Here is a 20916-nt window from a genome sequence, read left to right on the forward strand (position 1 = left end):
TTTTGTACAACTTATTCTTCATCTGAGTACAATCTGACTTTATGTAGTTTCTCATTTTGAATTAAGACAACATGCAAAATAAGAAAATGTATATTGTCATGTTTAATTCATGAAGAATAAGTTGTTTTTAAAAATGACTATGCATTTTAAATTCTTAAGATGTACAACATTCCAGGAGGTATAGCAAAGTAATTTGTGTTATGAAATGTTGATTTTTTTTCTGAGTGCCAGTGTCACTTTGTCATGTTTTATTCTTTCCCAGTGGCTTGGGATTGATAATGATATTGATTTCCATCTGATCTTGTTTTTCTTTTAAATTACAGTTTCCCAAATGCTCATGACCATCCTTTCTGAGGTTTCTGCCAGCCTTTGACCTGTCATGTTGCGCCATCTTCAACTAAAAATGCAATGTGATAAAAAAAAAAGCACCTAAAAAATCATGTATCAGAAATAAGGAAGGACTGTGAATAAAATAAACTGTAATATGACCATACAAAGGAATTCTGTTTCCAGCAAAATGACGAACACTATACCTCACAAGTTTCATTACCAAAAAGTCAATCCAATGAGAATAATTTTAGTTTTAGCAGTTTTAATTAGAACCGTAATCCTCCTGGCCTCAGTTATTTACACTTCTCCCACACAGTTGTAACAAAAGTGATATCTTGACAAACTATCATTCAGTTTATCTGCTCGATTAAGAACCTAATTCTGTAGGGAATTCATCTTTGAAGGGTCAAATCAAATATTCAGAATCTAATCACTCATTACAACATTATTTAATATTACTGTACTAACACTGTGTATGATAATTCCCCACAACCATAGCATTAGCATAATTCAAATGTATTCTCCGCTTGATCATGACAAGGTTTGTACCGACGATAGATACACCCCATCAGTATGATTTGGCATATGTAAATATTTTGATCTGAATTAGGGTTGGATAAAGCTTTCCGCTGTCTTCTATCTGCGCTCTAATCATATGCAAAGCACTTTATTCTAGTGTTCATTTCACACAAAAGACTGTGTGTCGACCTCGCCTATTAATTACTGATCACTTACAAACAGTAACAGATGATGAAGGGGCCTCGGCAAATATGGATGTGCAAAAAAAAAAAAAACAAGTTGGCAAATTATTTTTAGAGAAACCTTTTTATCTAAAATTATGATTAGCGAAAGGAGGCTTACCATCTGCCACTTGAGAAATCTCACTCTTTTCATGTTTGATGTTGAATCATCTCAGCTATGGTAGGCTACTTTTATTTACAATCGGCTGTCAGGGGAGTTTTTGCTCGTCTCGTCTTTGTGCGTCTTTAAACTTCCCTATAAATAGTTTGCTCAGCCCCCAAAGATAAAACTTTAGAGTTCCTTTTAAAGTGAAAGCGATGCAGCTTTGTAAGGGCCAGATACACTCTAGATGGTGATTTTAAAGGTCCCATATTGTGCCCCACATCCGCAGATCAATACAATTGTCCGCAGTGTGTCTCAGCTCAAATAACTGCAAATATAGTTCATTTTTCCACAAATGTATAACCTGTGGTTTTAGGGCTGCTCTAAATGGGGTTTGTCGTTCTAAATACAAATAAGCTGCTGCTGTCCACATCCTTCAGGAAGAAAACTCTCTCTGCGATCAACCATGTAGAGAGAAATATCAGTCGACCAGGACTTTCCATCACTTCCAGCTTTCTTTCTGAGCCACCATTTGATGGGGAAATATGACAGAATGCAGATCACAGGTGTTTTTTTTAACTCGTGTATGTGAGTGTGCCAGACAACATTGTGGTTATAAAATCAGTAGCCTAGCGGTGCAGAACCACAGCTTGGGAAATAGCTATGTAGTAGCCACTGGTTAACATGTAGTGTTAATGGGCAACATTTTTAGTCACTATTTCATACTTGTTCTGTTGTCTGACAAAAACATTAAAAAAATATGTAAATGAGGACAGTTTTATTGGGAGCTTAGCTGTTTTCAAATGCAAAATATGTGAGCACAGAGAGCAGGAGAGAAGCAAACTCATAAACATCAGGTGAGTTTGGGTTTCACTGAAGCACAGCAAGCAACAAAAAACACAGTAATCCATTCAGTGCTTGTTTATTGGTTTCAAGTCAGTCTTAAAGGTTCCACCATCATGTCACAATGCTCTGACCTGTGGGCATACAATCAAAGCTAATGGTAGCATTAGCCACATTAGCTGCATACCCCCTGGATACTATTATTGTCCTCTTGTGCGTGGTGATGTTACCATCAATAACAGAACTCAGATTTCAGTTCCTCAAATGTTGTGAGTGCATGAAGACTGTTGTGTTCACGCAGCATATAGTTTTGTTCATGTCTAGGGCATTTTAGTGTCATCAGAAGCAGCTCTAGAAAGTAAAGAAATCTGATGAACTGCCAGTCAGCTGTTCATTGGACATGGCTCACCTGGAAGCAGCAGGTAGGGAGGGGGCAGAATTACCCAAAATTTGAGCAAGACAGTGATGTGTGGTGTGATGTGGCACAATGGTCAGATTTTTACTGGCTTGTAAAACTTGGAGTTTATCTGTTTGTGTGGGGGATTTCAGGAATGGCAAAAGTAAACATCTTCATATCGCAATAGATTTTATTTTTACAAGTTCAAGTTTTTGACGACCACAAAACACACTTTACACACTTAGGACACTTTACACACTGAGACACTTCACACAAACTTTTAGAAACTTGCATTTTGTACCTTGTATTCCTTGTTATTTCTATTTTACTACTAAACTCTGTGTAATTGTGTATATTCCACTAACCTTTGTTTATTGTTTATTGTACTCAGGATGAATAAAGTAGATCTTATCTTAAAGCACGATAAAATTAGAAAAATTTAACTGTATGGGATATTTAAAAGTCAATTTGGGCAAAATAGTGAGTGGCTGTCAGGTCAAAGTGTTATTGTGGTTCTGTGGCTGTTTATATCTTCCACCAATTGTTGCATTTGTTGTCGGGTTATAAAACATTTTTTTAAGTCACTACTTTTTATTGCATTTTGCATTATACAGTTAGACAAAAGAACAGTGTGAACAGTGAGACACAAAATCAACCAAAATAAAAAATCAGTCAAGTTATCTTTTAGAAAAAAAGACTTAATAATGAAATGCAGAAATCCTGACACCTAAATGTTTATATTTAGATCCTAATCAAGCCTCCAAGGAACTCACTGCTGAAGAATAGGTATTGTTAGTGTCGGTCTGTGTTTGTTTTTTTTTTTTGTTTTTTTGTTTTTTGGCATCTAGTGTGTTATTATTACAGTTTTTGAGCATGACAAATGACATTTCAGCTTTAACGTTATACCTGAGTAAGTAATGAACAAAATATTTTGTGCACTAATAACATGAGCAGTGCAGTAATGAAGGGTCTGTATCTGCTAAGGTCGTGTCTTTGAAGTACAAACAAGCGACATATTTGCAGCGCTCTGCTACAATAATCAAATATGTACTCCATAAATTTAAGTTGGTGTTTGGGGGCTGCAGCATGACAATTGCATGACTCCTGCAAGTACATCTTCGCCAAAAAGTTAGTTGTGCAAGTCAATCTGTGCCACAGTTTAGGTGGGTGCAGGTGGGCAGACTAGAGGGTTGTAATTCAGCTCAGACAGACAGAAAGCCTAATTAAATGCCCACACAGTGGGGATTTTTAATACAATCCTGTTTTGTTAGAATTGAGTAATGCCGCTGTCACATGCGTCTGCTGAGGGCTGAGAGAAAATGAGGGATGTTCTTCTGTTACAGTGTGCTTCAGGGTGTAAGCCCTGAAAGAACCCTAACCTGTATGGACGCTGTGATTTCAGTGTCTTAGAATAACTTTTCTTTTAGGGTTGCAGGAATGTAAAAAAATTAAATAAAATTCTCGAAGTGGCTACAGACACTAATCTGCCACAACATTTAAGAAGCTATAGCAGCTGCATGTTGTTTTCTTTTCTTTAAAAATGAGCAAGACTCTAATAAGGCTAAGGAAAGGGAGTTCATGTATGTAGGCCTTTCAAAGTAAAAGACCCTAGTTAGCTGAAAAAAGTGAACAGGCTGCATTGAAGTGCCCTACAATATCAAAACAAAAGATCTGAAATGTTACCAAAGGTTCACCAGAAACTCTGAAATGTGCCATCTAGTTCTATTTGGAGAGCCATTTTGAAGCTCTAGAACTCTGCTCTACATGGATTAGACTATCTAGCAATACTTGTATGTTTGTGGTACAACTTGGTCAGTCAGTTAAAAGAAAATAACTTTGGACTTCTGGATATGTCCTGAACGTTGGCAGTGAATTCTTTGGGTCCTGTGAATTGTGTGATGGGACCTCCATGGATCAGGGTTGTTCCAGTGTATCCAGCAGATGCTTGATCGGTTTATGATCTGTGAGGTTTCGACGCCAAGTCAACACCTTGGCCCTTTATATCTTGTTCTTTGAGCTGTTTTTGAGGCATTTCTGTCATGTGACAGGTACTTTGTTCTGCAAAAATGTTTAGGTGGGTGATTGTGCATGTCAAAGTAACATCTATATAAATGCCTAGATCCAAGGTTTCCCAGCAGATCCCTGCATTGCAAGCTCCTTGATTATAGTTATAAGTTCATATAAGTTCAATATGGTGGTGTTAAACCTGTAAAAGAAATGTGTGGGGAACAACAGTAGCACTTATATGGACTGCCAGCAGTTATCTACACATTCACACTGCATACCTTTCTGTGACAAAGGTTTTTATCTGCCACTGAATCTCTTTCTTTCTTTTTTCACACCTTGTTTTTCGGTCTAGTCTAATTCTGTTTGATAGAGCTCTATATTTATCTGTTCTTTTTAGGGAAGTGCTTCAACACATTATTCTAACATCAGTATTTTGATCAGGTTGAACCACATCAGATCTCAAAAGTGTGCTTTCCATAATGAGGTTTATACAACTTACACAAGCATTTGCTCTTTTTAGTATTAAAAAAATAACACCTGGTGTCCAACAAATGAATAATGATTATTTTGTTTACTACTGGACAGACATTATTCCCTGTAAAAGGCTCTAAAAGGATTGTCCAGCTAGTTATTTTGCAGTTTCTGTGTATTACTGTCAGAACTCCAGCAGAATAAGGTTTCTGACAAAGAGCAAAGTTGTGATAAAATTAGTAAAACATATTGCAAGTGCATACAGTGATCATTTATTTCAATTAAAATGCAAATTTTTTAAGGGTAGTGTTGCTGTTTGCATGGTGACCTTTCCCGTTCTGGAATATTATCACTATAATAATATCACATAAACACTATCACAACAGTAAAATGTTTGCAGTTACTTTTCAACAGGGACAAGGTTGTTTAATGAGTATTGTGCATGCAATCATTTGTCATGTGATTCCATTCTTCCGGCCTCTGCTCACAGTTATTTGTGCATGGCCTGAAGCTCTGCACTTCAAAGTGAGACATACAAACAAATGTATTTGACCTCATGATTTGATTTCCTCAGCTTTGCGGTTTCTTTTCATCCACAGATTTCCTTGATACTGGGTGAGCTCCTCTTTGTTATATGGGAGAAAATGTGAAGACACTGCACAGAAAAAAGGCTGACACCAGGGACCCAAACAACTACCACCCAGTTTCCACTCATGTTAGCTAAAATTTTAGAGAAGCTTATCAGTGCTCAATTGAATCCAGGCCTTGCATGTTAAACACTCATACCTTGATCACTTTGACAGCTGCCTGTAAGTTCAATTGATATAATTCGCTCTGTGCAAAAGAAAGAACTCTATATTGCTCTGTTTATTGATTTGTCGAAAGCATTTGACACAGTGGATCGTGTTCATCTGTTGGAATTAGATCACTTGTTTTTATAAATGCACGTTTTATAGTTATCTAACTGGCAGGTCTCAAACCATAGTTGTGAACTGACATTAATCAGGTTTTCCCGAAGGCACAAAAGGGATGCCACAGGGCTCAGTCCTAGGTCCTGTTTTAGTCACATAAATTACCTAGAGTCATTATTTTGACGATGATGCAGTTATTTATTCATCAGCACCCTCTATTGACAAAGCTTTGTCAAATCTAAATTTGAGGTTTTATCCATTCAAAAAAATCCTTGATATCCTTAAGATTTTATTAAGTCCAGATAAGACGAATTACATGCTCTTCACCAGATTCAAAATGAAAAGTTTTACATTTACTACAAAAACTGGAGCACATATTTTTAAAAATCACATCATAAACACCTTACTATCTGATTGGAGAATAAAATATCCTTTAAAATTCCTGTTGAGATACTGACTAAGAAACCTAAATTTAAATTAGGCTTTCTTTTTTTTCTTTCTTTGTCAAATTAAGCAAAGCCACACTTTTAGCAGTGGATAGCACATTGTCCAGGCAGCGCTGTTTATTGGTGCTTGACTGGGCAACTCTAATTTACATCCATCCATCACCCAAAAACAGTTATGTTTTTTATAATAACTGCTCCTATTTTTCTTGATGTCTTTTCTAATACTTTTTCTTTGTCCCTTTCTCATGCTCATGTTGATTCTACTTTTTTTTTTTTACATTTGCATAATTATTTTCATTGTGTGTTCTCAGGGTACCATTGTGAATAAGAGCCTTGCTCACAGTTTGTTTTTCGCAGATTGAACAAAGGATATCAATCAATCAGTCAATCAACATGCGACAAGCACACGGGCAACGCTGAACACACTCTTGCTGGTTTCATACTATTGCACAAATCGACAAATGGCAAAATCTCTTTAACTCAAATTTAAACAATGAAGGTTTGAAAAACGCTTCACAAATGCATTTAACACATTTGTCAGGCATCAACGATTCACACAGACTTTTGGAATGACATTAAGTCGGAGCAAAAGATCTCAATGGCCAACTCAATCATCATCATGGGCTGAAGTTGTGATTAAAGATATTAAGCCGCCATTCAAAAGGCTTCTTCTCTTTAAACCATTGTGGGGAATATTATCTCTATTCAATGACTCATACAATCCCACAAAACACTGCCAAAGATAGTTAACTCTTTCTTTTTACTCTTAAGAAATGTGCATGCAAATTACAGCCATGAATTGAGTTGTTTTTATCCCTATTTTAATTTTTAGCTCAGTTCCTGGAAAGACTCAACTTTTCTTTCTTTTTCTCCTCAGGCTGCCAGGTTCTGAGGACAGCTCATTAATTCTTATTGGGTCAGAAAGCTGTAAGCTTTCACTTCAGGCTTTTGGGCTCAGAGTGGGCCTTGGTGAATATCCAGTGTGCTTGTTTTTATTTTTCCTTTGTCCTAGTTATGAAAAGTATCAGAGGATACTGGAAACGATGGCTCTGCCTAAAATCTGAAGGTCACACCATAGAATGCAGCCAGTATTGTGTCACTGTGTGAGCTGACAGGTGTTTGTGGTGCCTCCAAATCAACCTTTTACACCAGAAATCAGTGTCACACCATGAAACTGGTTTGATGGCAGTGAAGGCCTGAAAGCTCGAGCTACACACTTCCAGGGCTATAGATCGGCAGCTACACTGAGACCAAAGTTGGTGAGATATGCAACATCTCTAACGCATCAAGCAAAGCCTTCTCACTAAATTGTAGACACAGTAGACCAGCCAGTGGGGATGTTTGTCTGTGTTAAATCTCTGCTTCTCGGTGCCTGACATTTTTCCCTTTGTCTTCTTTTTCATTTTCCACACAATCAAGAGGCAGAGGAGTGCAGAGAAATGTTGTCATGGTAACAGAAAAAAATAGCCCAGATGACCATGAGTGAGACAGACCTGATGGCACACTGTACTGTGCAAAGTATTTCATGACCCGATGCTAAAGCTGCAGGATATTACTTTGAGATTTCCTACAAATGAAAAATAAGTGAGACAGTGCTATGAGCCTCAAGGTCACTGCACTATTGGAAACTCGTCTTTTGAAGGTTGTTGTTGTTGTTGGTAAATTTTAGATTCACTCAAGCTGTAAAATGTGAATTCTGTTCCAGTGATTGGTTTTATTTGGGGCAGATACCGATTATTCACTAACTAGGAAAGGGATAATTAATATAAATTTGCAGTAAAAATTAAAATCTTGGAGTCAAAGTTTGTAATAATACTGAAGTCAGAACAAAATTTAATAGAAATGTCTATTCATGTTTTACATAAATTTATTGAAAGAACATTTTTTAACGTTCGTCCTGTAATGTGAATTGGCTGTTATTTGTGACCTATTACCAATAAGACAGTATTGTAGGTAGGACATTCTTCAAGAACAAACGGTGGTGACTACAGACAGATGGAGGTAGCTGCATCAAAACCAGAGCTGTGCATTTTTAAATCAATTGTTTGATCAGGAATTGGTTAAGATAATCAAAATAATAGTGTATATTGGATCTGACAATCAGTGGATCTCTAGTACTTAGAACTTCCTCACAACCTGATGGTCTGGATTTAAACCCGTTGGTCAGCTTTGGCCTTTCTCTGTGGAGTTTATATGTTCTCTTTGTGCCTGTGTCGCTTTTCTTCAGGTGGCTTCTTCACACAGTCCAAGATGTACACTGTAATTTTACTAGTGATGCCCTTCTGTATTTGTGTGTTAGCACTGTAATAGACTGGTGACCTCTCCAGTTTATACCCTGTCTCACCCCAAAGCAACACAATTCTGAGCTTAGATGTCGAAGTGGCCACTCCTCCAAACTGCTTATTTCTTTTTGTGTTTCCAATGTGTCTTCTAGAAACTGACTTCAATATATGTGACAGATACAAATGCATAATTTGGTTTTGTGTAGTCCTTAGCGATCATCACATAGACCGACAACTCACAATGGTCCAAAGCATTATCCAGATTTATCCCTGATAGCTTTGTGTGGTTGAGACAATCTATTGAAATTGAGCATGTACAAAAGTGTCTTTTGGAAAATTAATCTCAAAGCAGAAATCATCTGAGGGAAATCTGATTAGTTAAGCACCCAGCTGAGAGAGTTTGAGATCAGTTGGCCCTTTGTGTTTAGATGACACATGTTCTCATCATAAGAAAGCAGAAAACTTAGACAGTAGGAACTGGACAGAACTTAGTTTTATAATGCATGGTGTACTAAGAGGATTACTTCTCACACTTTCATAATGCTTTAGAAGTTGTAGATGGCACTGGATACACATTTAGTGCGTTTGAAATGTTGTTGTCATACAAACTAAAATCTGTTGGTCACTCTTGAGTTCTTACAGTGAGCTCTGCTGCTCTGTGATTCTCTCCTGACACAGTTGAACTTCGCTGAACAAAATGTTTGTCCACTGACATGCCTGCAGGTTTGCGTACTTGTTAATTATTCTTACAAAAACTGGGAAGAAATACCTCGAAATATCTGACTCTATAGCTTGAAATAGCAGCCGGAGAGACTTCAAACTCTCTGAGTTTAAAGCTGATGTTAAAAGGAACACTTTGGATGTTTTCGTTATTTTTATAAAGGCATCTATTTTAGAGTTACTTCTATTGTCTGATCATAAAAAATGCTGAATCACAATAATAATGACAATACAACATACTGATTGAACGCTGTTCAGAAAATGATCTTTGTAATGTAGCAATCACCATGAGTTATTTCTGTTTTCACTTTTAAAGGTTGGACACATTTGAATATCACTTTTGATTCAATAAACAGTTCCATTTATTATTTGCTAATATTCTACAGTGGCATCCATGTGCACATGTGAAGAAATATACTGTGCACAGTTAAAATATGAGTAAACAGAAGCATACTGTAACCTATAAAGTTGTATTTACTGTTACACTGATGCACAAAAAGTGAAAGAAAGCAAAAACCTAAAAAAAAAAGTAAAAAAGATGAAGATGCTTTCCTTCCTCCAAAAAAAAGCGAACATATATCACTAAAATATACATGTGCCTGATGCTGCAAACGTGAGAAATCTATCATGTTTTTGTCATAAGATTATTTTAAGTGGCTGCCACTGTACATAAAAGGCAGCTAATAAGTTTCAGAAACTTGGAGAGTCAGACTGACTATAAAACCCAAAAGCAGAATTTCGGAGGCAGGTAGCAGATTTTTGAGTCTTTCCTTTTTCTTGTCACACACTACAAGATGAAACAGACACCCAGCATTTGACTAAGTGAGACAAACCCCTAAAGGAAAAGTTTAGTGTGCCTATTAAAAAAGAGGTCGCAGGGAGCAGTCAAAGCAGCGATGCCTGGCGACGGATACCTAACGGCCCGTTCAGGACGCCATCACAGCCTCCGATCATTTCCCTCAGTCAGCTGCGGAGCAACAGGGTGGCTGCTTTTCACTTTAAGTCGGCCAGCTTCACACAAGTCTCCAGTGGGATGCCAGGCTCATTATAGCAGGATGAGACTTCACTTCTCCTCTAACTATGTGGGCTTCACAGGGGATAATGAGCCTCCTGACCACTGGGAGTAAATGCTTGTCTGGCTGCCTCAGTCTGTCTGCAGCTAGCAGATGTATTTATCCCCCTGAATTCCATCAGCAGGCTTTAGGATACATCAACTTGCAAATCATTCGTAACATGCTTTTGTTGTATAGTTGTATAGTTTTAAAACTTTCGTTATACTACTACTATGTTATGTATGATTGTGAAATTTTGAGATGCTTTATTATACAGTATAATATAGCGATTGCATGGTATTGGATTAGTTTGTCTCATAGCAAAAATGAGATCTTTTGGGAAAAATACTTTCTGGTGGAGAGTTAAATGACAAATTTGTTGCCACTGTAAAATTTACCCAAAACTACAGCCAACAGCTGGTTAGCTTAGCATAGCATATAGCCTGAAAATAGGAAGAAACGGCTAGGCTCCAAGAGAGGATGCCAGCTGCGACTCCAAGTGGTTACTTGATCGACATCAAGAACAACCTGTAAAACTTGAATTTCTATTTTCATGCTTTGGTTTTTGTACAAATTTTGGAACAGCATAACACAAGTCAAATAGTGAGCTCTAGAAGTTATGTGATTGTCTTTTGTTTGCCTTTGCTAAAGGCTCAACTGAGATAATCCATTTTCAGAGGTGTTAAGTTGGCAAAAAAGTCTCAGCAGTTGCACCCTCAACCAAAATCCAAAGACATTCACTAAAAGATGAGGAAGAAGGTTATTGGAATCCATTGGTCTGGGAATGACAAAGCTATTTTTAAGGCTTTGTGACTCTACAGATTCACAGTGAGGGACATTATCTACAAATGCACAAGACTTGGAACAGTGGTCAACTTTCCAAAACTCCTCCAAGAGCACAGCATCTATTCATCCATGAAGACACAAAAGACCCAAAGAAAACATTCAAGGAGCTGCCGGCCTCTGTCAGTCTCAATGAAGGTTGGCGTTCTTGACTCTACTATCTAAAAGACAGTGGACCAAAATGACATCCATGGCGGAACGAAGAGGCAAATCTCTCAGCTAACCCAGAGGAACATTAAGGCGCATCAGAATTTTGCCCCAACACACCCTTGATGACCCTCAAACCTTTTGGGCGAAGGTTCCATGCATTGATGAGATGAAAGTTGAACTGTTTGGAGCACAGAGGTCCCGTTCCATCTAATCAGAGCATTGTACCTGCAGTCATGTAGTCTGTAGAATGTTTCGGGGATGTTTTGCTGCTTCGGGGCCAGAGCAACTAAATTGAGGGAAACCTGATTTCTGCTCTGTGACAGAAAATCCCGAGGGAAAACATCAGGTCATCAGTCTGCGAATTGAAACTCGAGTGCAACTAGGTTAGGCAGCAAGACAATGAGAAACACCACCTCTGCACAGCTCAAAAGGAATAAAGTTAAAGATTTGGAGAGGCCTACTTTGAGTGTGGACCTATAAAAACAGTAGGTCATGTTACTCTCCAAAGTGGCTGCAATGAAGGAGTGGAGCAAAATTTCCTCACAGCGGCGTCAGAGACTGACCTCAGGTATCTGAAGTGTTTCATCGCAGTGGTGGTAGCCAAAACTAACCATTAAGTTCAAGGTGGCAATTACTGTTTCATATTTGCAATTTAGGTATTGGATAAACTTTTGTGTGTTTTTCTTATATTGCCTTAGTTTGACATTAAATTTAGTTTGAAGGTGTGATTGTCAAGTGATGTCAAACTACTCCTTTGTACAAAAATCCTTATCATCCAGAACTGAGATTCTTGTGATGGGAATGCTTTGCTATTTTCTTGACACTGGATATTACAGGGGGACAAATGTTAGGAATAACTAGCTATATATTCAAACCTATGACTTCAGATTAACACTAAATGTTGCACAACCTAAACTGACAAACTCGGGTGGCCCTGTTGAAACTTATTTGAAAGTTCAGTAGAACAAATAGATCATAACTTTACTGTAGAGAACTTTCAATTTCAGGAATCACAGCTGTAGGTGGTTATTTTCAGATGTCATTGACTATTCACCTTGCCTTCCTAAAACATTCTTGCTGCAGGCGATGCATTATGTGAGACCCAGATATGTAGGTCTGTTGGGGAGGCGGAGGGGCATAATGCTTTATGGTGCTGGGAACATTAGCTGCTTGAAGGGGTGGGGGGGACTATGGACCTGCAAGAGTAGAGATATCCAGAATTGAGTTGCCAGCTTTGGCACATATGCCAGAGAATTATGACTCAACTGTAGCAGTAATGTCTGTCCAATCTACTCCCAGGTGAGCAAGTCCGCTTAATTCCCATTCCGACGTGCACAGTGCTTGTGGCTCCTTTGATTATTTTTAGCAGCTTTCAAAGTGTGAAAGGCAAAGTCACATGCAAAACATTTAGAATAGAAAACAGTGCGGCCAGAAAACGGGCACCATGTTGCACAAGAGGGCAAAACCCACAATTTAGGGGCAGGAGGAGAAAAATGATAGCGACACTGATGACAAAATTTAAGTGATCCATATGTTGTTGTTCCTGCTGACAGAACGTTTAATATTTGTGAAGTTCTTGCTTTGTTTTTGCTGTGGCGATAATGTGACCTTGCTTTGTGTCCTGTAACAGTCCACTGTGTGCCGCTCAGGAGGACCGGAGACCTCAGTCTAGAAGAGTGAAGAGGACATCAGTAAGAGCTTTAGCTGCACGGGTCTCCTGTGCAATGTAATATGAAACACTATTCTTCGATCAGGCCTATTTTCAGCCCACACATTTTACTGGAGCAAAGCTGATCTCCCTAACGTGCACTCGGGGAGAATTTGGCAGACACACATACACACACATTGAGCAGACACTTGGCTGGGTTACTCAAATCAAATTGAGGCTAAATTTGACCTTTGAGGGAAAGACTCAGGTCTGCCCAGCCCATCATCATCTGCAAATAGTATCTGAAAACATCCAGATCTGCAGACAGTCCCATGATGGGCAACACACTTGAAAACCTCTCACCAGTGTTATTTACTTTGTCTTTATTTCTCTGCTAATCTTTTTTGTCGAAGCATTCAAAGGAGGCACCGCAGGCGTCATACGTATGTCTTCCACACATCAGGAGTGTTTTAATGAGGTGGTGTTGGTGCCACTGCGTTTCAAAACCCGCTTTCTTCTTTGCAACATGATAAGCAGCCCAATTTGTGTCAGTTCCAGACAACTTTTCCATTTATGACAGAGCTTACTTCACCTGAGCTCATGGCAGGACAATATTTCACACACGTTACGATGGACATTTATGTTTCAGCTCCTCTCTTTCTCTGCAAATTCGCTCTCCCCAGGTCGTATATCTATCCACTGCTGTCCCTCTGCCTGATATCGTTACTGTTTTATTGCTTAAGTTGTTCAGCAGATCGATACTGACAACTGTAAGGCATCACAGCCATAAATTTTGTCCAAAATGGGTGTTTTTATGAAGCTTTCCCCTGACAGACCTCACATTTTATCTGTGTCGTTTTAGCTTCACTTATACTCACAAATCAGTGAAATCTTTATACCAAAAAAGTGCATAATCAGAATTATTCTTGTCTACACTAAAGATGATGTTTGTTTTTCCTGCAGAAAATGATTGATTTGATACAACTGTAGGCAAAGCTAAGCTGGACCATACAGATAGCGATCTTTAATTCTGCATCACACTAAACTCTTTAGAAGCTGCAGATTACAAAAATATAAGACCAACTTTCTCCCAGAAGCTCCTTCAGTCAAAATCAGTTCTTTCTAAGCGCAATTATCTGGAATCAGTGAGACCAATCTAAAAGGAAGCTTAGTGAAGCCCCAGAAGTAGCGGAAAAATTGCCAAAAACTCTTTCAAAAGCTCAAATCTTCTCCTCAGTCCACTTCATTTGGAATAACTATGAAGCATTCAGACTATTGATATATTTTAATTAGAGTTGAAACTGTTGGTATGACAAGTTGTTTAGCAGAAAATAACTGTTTTGATCATTGTAAATTGAAAAATTTGGCCTGAACTGTCAAAAGATGTATCAGTTAATTAAGAAAAGAATTGCCGAATGAATTAGAATTGGCTGCAGCCATTTTTTGTTAGTTATTTGTGTTGTTTTTAATATACATCTTTGGAAAGTGGTATTCAAGCTAAACTGATTAATCAGTTGAATTAAATCAAGTCTAAACAGACTTCCAAATGAGACACAAAATCTGCTGCAATCTGCCAAACACCCCTTAAACAAACCTGATTGCCTTCTTTCATGTAAGCATTTCGTATTTGTGTGAACGTAATGAACAACTGTAAACTAAATGCCATAATGGGGGAAAAAACTGGGCTAATAAGCTGTGCCCAGGAGGATTTCCTATCAACCCTTCAACGCTTATCTATTTAAAACAAACACCACGCTCCTCCAGACGATAGCGCTCCGAAACCTCTCTGGCTCCAGTGAAGTTTTTTGCCAAACGACAGCTTCCCATCTCTCAAATAGTCCTGACATTTGCATTCAGCGAGAGTTAAATGAAGGCTTGTTTATTTGTATGGGCCTTCATCACTGCTGCAGGCTCTGAGGACACAACTGTAGCCACAGAGAGAGGAGCATACCGTTTGAAAATGAAATGACAAGTTCTCAGTCAGCATGGGCTGCTTTTACAAAACCACAAGTGACTGTAAAAGCAAAATATACAATACACCTCCTGACTGGGACTAGTTTTACCAATGGAGACGAATATTGCAACTTCTGCTCTACTTCTGTATTATATTCTGTCACAAAATCACATTTTTATGTTCTGCAGATGCTTAGGAAAGTTCAAAAATTCAGTTGTGGTTAGTTACATTTTCTTAGCATGCAGAAAGTTCTTAATAGAAATTGGCATGTGGAGATTAATTCAGAAAAATTGCACATATGGACTTGTAAGTAGCCCTGCGATTGACTGGTGACCTGTCCAGGGTGTCCCCTGCCTTCAGCCTAAGTCAGCTGGGATAGACTCCAGCCCCCTGCGATCCTAATGAGGATTAAGGAGTGTATAGATAATGGATCGATGGATTGACTTGTAAGTTTATGTGTTGAGGGGAAACTAACAGGAAAAAAAAGGTTTACCTTGACGATGAGGAATGTTGCATCCTAAAATCTGATTTCAAATAAGCTGAGTGGTACTTTCTCCCCGGACTCCTCATCTGCCAAGGATTTAGTTTGTAGCTCTGTTTGTTTGCTTCTTTGTTTGAAGGGCATCTCATAAGAAACATGAGGAATTTCAGTGAAATTTATTGAAAGTTTAGGCCACTAACCAAAGAACCCATCAGTCTTTTATGTGTGTCGAAAGCCAACTGTTCCACCATGTGTCCACTCATCTGTTTACCATGCCCTTATTGTGAAATTTTACAAATTCCATTCAGTTTATTATATTAAGTTTTTCAAGCAGTCTGTATACCTTCATAGTTAGTTGCAAAATAGTTGCAGAAGTAGCAATTTCATAACTTTGGTGCCAAAATTTGAATCATATAAACTTGCAACTTTGCCTGCAGGCGACAACACAGAAGAGAAATGAGTAAAAGTAGCAATAATGCTGGTGAAATTTGAACAATTTATCCTCAAACAAAGAGATGAACAGATTTGTGAGCTTCGGCCTGGTTGTGTTTGATTAAGCAGCATTGAGGGCTGAAAGAAACTGATATCAGTCCCCCAGTTTATAAGGTCCCCTCTGAAAAATAAAAGTTGCACTGACTTATTTAATAGAGCAAGTACTTGAATAAAAGTTTTCAGTTCCCTTCAGACTTTAATGAAGATAATACATTTGAATGAGTTCAAATGACGCACATGTAAATTTAAATAGGATTATCCTGATGGAGGATACCTCAGAAACTAGTTCAGAACCGATAACATCCTGCAGAATTGTGATGGAGTCACTCCGACAATTTGCCTCCAAGGGAGAGAATCACTGGCTAATATTATCACTCTCTTGTAGCTTCATGCTCTGCTCCATATTTGGGGCAGAGTTGATGGAGGGCATATGGAAAAGATTGTAAAATGATCAAATTGGGGTATCGAAGCAACACTTTGGGTGTAATTTAACTTCCTGACAGGCTGCTGCTCAGAAAGACTTCACTGCCCTCTTGTGTCTGTGATTAAATTCAGGCCTAGATCCAGTTCCTGCTATAAAAGCGTGGGCCCATTTATTATTTTTACCTATCTTTCTGTGGATAATAAAGTTTCATTTGAGAAAGATCAGCTACATAAAAAACAAACTTCACTATATTAAAGGACGGTTTTGCTACAAACAGCATCACTGTGACACTGTCAGTCCTTCAAACTCTTAGTTTGCTAATGCCTCTTGAAAGAAACATTCTGTCAGATAGCATACTATTTGCTTTTGCTATGCACATGAAGCACAGCATTATTTTTTGGTACAAGTCCAAAGTCTGAGTCTTTATTGCTTGTTTCCTAGATACAAAGAAATCAAAGTTCACTCGGCTGCACCTAGGAAATTAATTGAAAAACTTGGCTGACTTGGTTCGACATGCCAGTTTGAAGAGCAGAAGTCTGGAATATATTTAGCCAAGATGCTCAGCATATAGAAAACACCACTGCTAATCATTATTATTTATGCCTCCATCTTTTAGGTGACATTCAGGAGTTTATGTGATGCTTTCTTGATTGCTTTTCAACTTAATTTAAGCATAAAAATAAAAGACAAAAATGTGTATGGCCACTTGTGATGAGTAGTGAAGCAATTTGATGTTGCTTTGGGTTTCAGTATTTTCTGACTTTCGCATTAACCTTTGGATGCATAAGTGGGTCAAAAATAGGGTTGCCACCTTTCAGAAATGAAAATAAAGGACGCCCACCACGGTCCTCGGGGCGACAGTTCAGTAAAGTTGGAAAGATATTCACAGATTCAGACTTCCAGCATCAATAACTCATTAGATATAGGTTGTCAAAACATAAACAGTGCCTCTTTCCCATTGTTGCAAGGCAGACAATGTGCTACAAGCCCAGTTTTATCAACGGTAGCTGTCTTTCAAGTTGCAGGAATAACATTGGTGTCAACAGGAGCCAGTTGAAGGCTGCAGTGATTTTGGTGACACTACAGAGTACAAGATTTAGGTTATTGAATTTTTGTGTCTCTCTTTGCTGTTGCAGCGGTTTTGCAGACAGTTCCTGTGCATTGGTCACACAGCCGGCTGCATATAGACATCAATGTTATTTGTGCAACTTGAAAGACAGCTGCTTTTGATAAAACTGGGCTTGTAGCACATTGTCTGCCTTGCAACGATGGAAAAGAGGCATTGTTTATGTTTTGATAACCTATATCTAATGAGTTATTGATGTCAGAAGTCTGAATCTGTGAATATCTTTCCAACTTTACTGAACTTGGGGCCACTACCACCTAAGGAGTGATATATTCAATTTTGAAAAAAGCATTTAGCCATACTTAAAGCTTTAAGTGCTTTATTAACACTACACTAAGAATTTTGTATTGTTTTATGATCACAGGTTCTGCCTGAACAGAAGTGGCATCATTTTAAACTGTGAAACCATACTAATGAAATAAAATGTAATGAGCAGCCAGTCTGCAATACTGTATCCCGCAAAAACATAAACAACTGAATGCAGAATACTGGACAAAGAAATTCTCTACAGACATTTTTTTCATCTAAATGTAAATCTTAAAACAGTTAATGTACTAACTTATTTATGTGTGTATGCATGCATTTATTTATTTAGTGCTGTTAGCATATCAGAGTTCTGAGTTTTTCTTTAGATAGGCAAAGGCCATTTATTGATTACATATTGGCCATTATATAGACGTTTATTAAAAACTAAAAGGCATTAAAAAATACTAAACAACTTAAGCATTTATTGAGTCACTAAAATACTGTAGAGTCTACGGCCACATCAGCATGATTATAAGCATCCTCTGGTAAATTCACAACCATATACTGATGTCTCTTACCATATGGACTTCAAGAGATGATTAGATGATGATAAACTGTGAGCTGCTGGTTGGGTCCTCTCTGTTCTCATGGTTCTTACATGTTGGTCTCCTGATGCTGCTTTACTTCAGCCAGTCCATGAACAACAGAAAACACAGTTTGCCTTGTTCTCATTGCCAGGGGTTTCTCTCTTATCACTCACGTCGGTAATTTTGAAAACGTTTTTGCTTCTGCGGACGTGGTGGAGTTTCGGGTGTAAACATTTTAAAACACGCGGGTGCAGCGTGATCTGCTGGACTTGGCATCGGGTCCTCGCTACGTGGGTCCTACGAAGATGAAATTGGCTGCCCTTAGTATTTCCTGTGTTTTATTTTATTCATTATGCAGTTTTGATGAGTGTCTGACAGACGTGTATGGGGCATTTATGAAAATACGGAACAATTAATTATCAAATACAGGACGATTCCGTATTTTAAGGGACGGGTGGCAACCCTAGTCAAAAATGACCCCGTGAGGTCGTTTTCTTGCAATACCTTTGTAATGAAAAGGTTTTATCCCATCATATTCCAGCTATTCCTTAAAGACATGTTTTTGATATCATTCCATTTAAATTTTTAAGTTACCTTTTATACTTTTAGAGAAAGTGTAATATTTGTATTGCTACCCCAAGCTCTTTATCACTGATAGTATCATATAAGAGATGATGCAGTGCACAAACTTGGAGAGATGGAGAAAAGAGTGGAAAAATATCAACAAAATGGATGTTGGCATTCTTCTATTGCTGTTCTGTGTAATACTCTTTTTTTTTTTTTTTTTAATTATCAAAATGTTCAAAATCTGTTATAAAGTGAAAATAAACATATTTCAAACATGAAATCTTTCTTGTAGGGACAAAAATTATAATGCAAACAATAATACAAATTATTATTCTTAACCAAAATGACAAAAATGGCATATTCTTATATGGATCATTTTTGATCCACTTATGGAAGAGTGTAGGGTCCAATCACTTGTGCATCTAAGGGTTAAAATTATGATTGTTTGCTGTTGTCTAACTAGAGTCATTCTGTGTCTCTAAGTGTTACGCTTATGTTTCCTTAGTCTAAACAAGGCTACCTGTTAGTGGAAAGAAAAGGAGGATTTAGTATTGCAAGATGTCTGTAGCAGTCTTGTTTTGTTACACTAGGTGGCAGTGTAACTCAATTGAACCTACCCAGAGCTCCAGAGAGGCTTATTGTTCACTCATCTTGGAGAAGATCTTAATTAACTTTATCCTGGATAATAAGCAACCAGTTAAAGAAAAAAAACATCATTGTGATGCTATCTATGTTGTGTTTTTCTCATTAATAGAGCAAGGTGGAGGGTGGAGTGTTTGTTTTGAATGTGACGGAGCAGCAAATTTGTGCCAAAAGTGGGAGCCAGAGCAAAGGAGGTATTGTTATGAATTCTGTGGGTCGTAAATATGACAGTTGATACAATGAGCCTTTTGTACTGAGATTGTATACAATATTGTCTTAATGGTATCAGTATAATACAACTGCCATTAGATGGTGACTGTGAAAAATATATCGGACCTCACTTATAGGAGCCAAGCATTCCTGCACAAAATTAAAAAATAAGTAAAATTAAAACATGTATGTAGCATGGATTTGACTTTAAGAGTGGAAAGCAGTCAGTTCAACTTGTATTTTCACAATCAAATACCTTGTTCCTCGACTTGTGATCCCGTTTTTGAAGGGCTTAGAGAGGCTTTTAAAAAAAAAAAAAAAAACCTTGTTTATTAAGTTGGAAGCCACCAGAAGTGGGATAGTTGGCACTAGCTGGGGTAAAATAAGAAGATTTCAGGGGGTCCCAAGCCAAAGGGGCCCCTCAGAGAGGCAAAACCTGGACAGATTTACATGGTAAGTTCAATCTTGCCAGTGGTCCCACAGCTGGATTCAGCCAAAACATAACCCTTTGAAAAGCCAACCAACCTTGGTCACATTGTCTAACTGCATCATGTCTCTTGCGAAAGAATATCATGACTTTTTTTTTCGGTCTGGCTCAAAAAGAACTACTCTCCCAGGAACCCTTGGCCTCTGTAACCCATGATGCATATGCCATGTGGGTGTGGGATCTGCAGTTTACTGCTTCGGGCCTGAGTAAATAGTGCTACCATTCCAGGCATTGCTGTGAATGGTGGAGGAAGGAAATGTCTGTAATCAGGGTAACTTCACCGTTTCCCATAGCTGAGTCAGGAAGTAAATCAGTTGCGGGGAGATGACAGTAGATGAATAGACAGAAAAAAAGGGAGAGAGCTTAGGTAAGCATTTAGTTTTCAGTTGTGTTGTAATTTATTATATTTGATCTCTGATACGCTCATTGGCTGAACTCTGTGCCTTTTATTTCTCCTTGTACTGCCTTCAGTGCATAAGCTGCATTGTCCATCTGAAAACAACACTGCACACTTTATATTCCTGGCATTTATAGAGCAGTTAATGCTTCCCTTGTGGTCTGGACTGTGTTCTTGCAGCCTGCTGCTCTGACTGTCTCTCTGGAGGCTGAAGCTGTGGTTACGCTGTTATTCTTACCTGTTATTCCAATGTACAAATATTATTCCTGATCTTTTTCTGGGGACAAAAAAAAATGCATGCATACCACTTGACTGTGTTGACGGAGAGTGTTGAAAATTAAGACGTAAGAAACAGAAAAC

Source organism: Amphiprion ocellaris, chromosome 19 (assembly GCF_022539595.1).
Source record: "Amphiprion ocellaris isolate individual 3 ecotype Okinawa chromosome 19, ASM2253959v1, whole genome shotgun sequence".
In the NCBI taxonomy this organism is placed as follows: Eukaryota; Metazoa; Chordata; class Actinopteri; family Pomacentridae; genus Amphiprion; species Amphiprion ocellaris.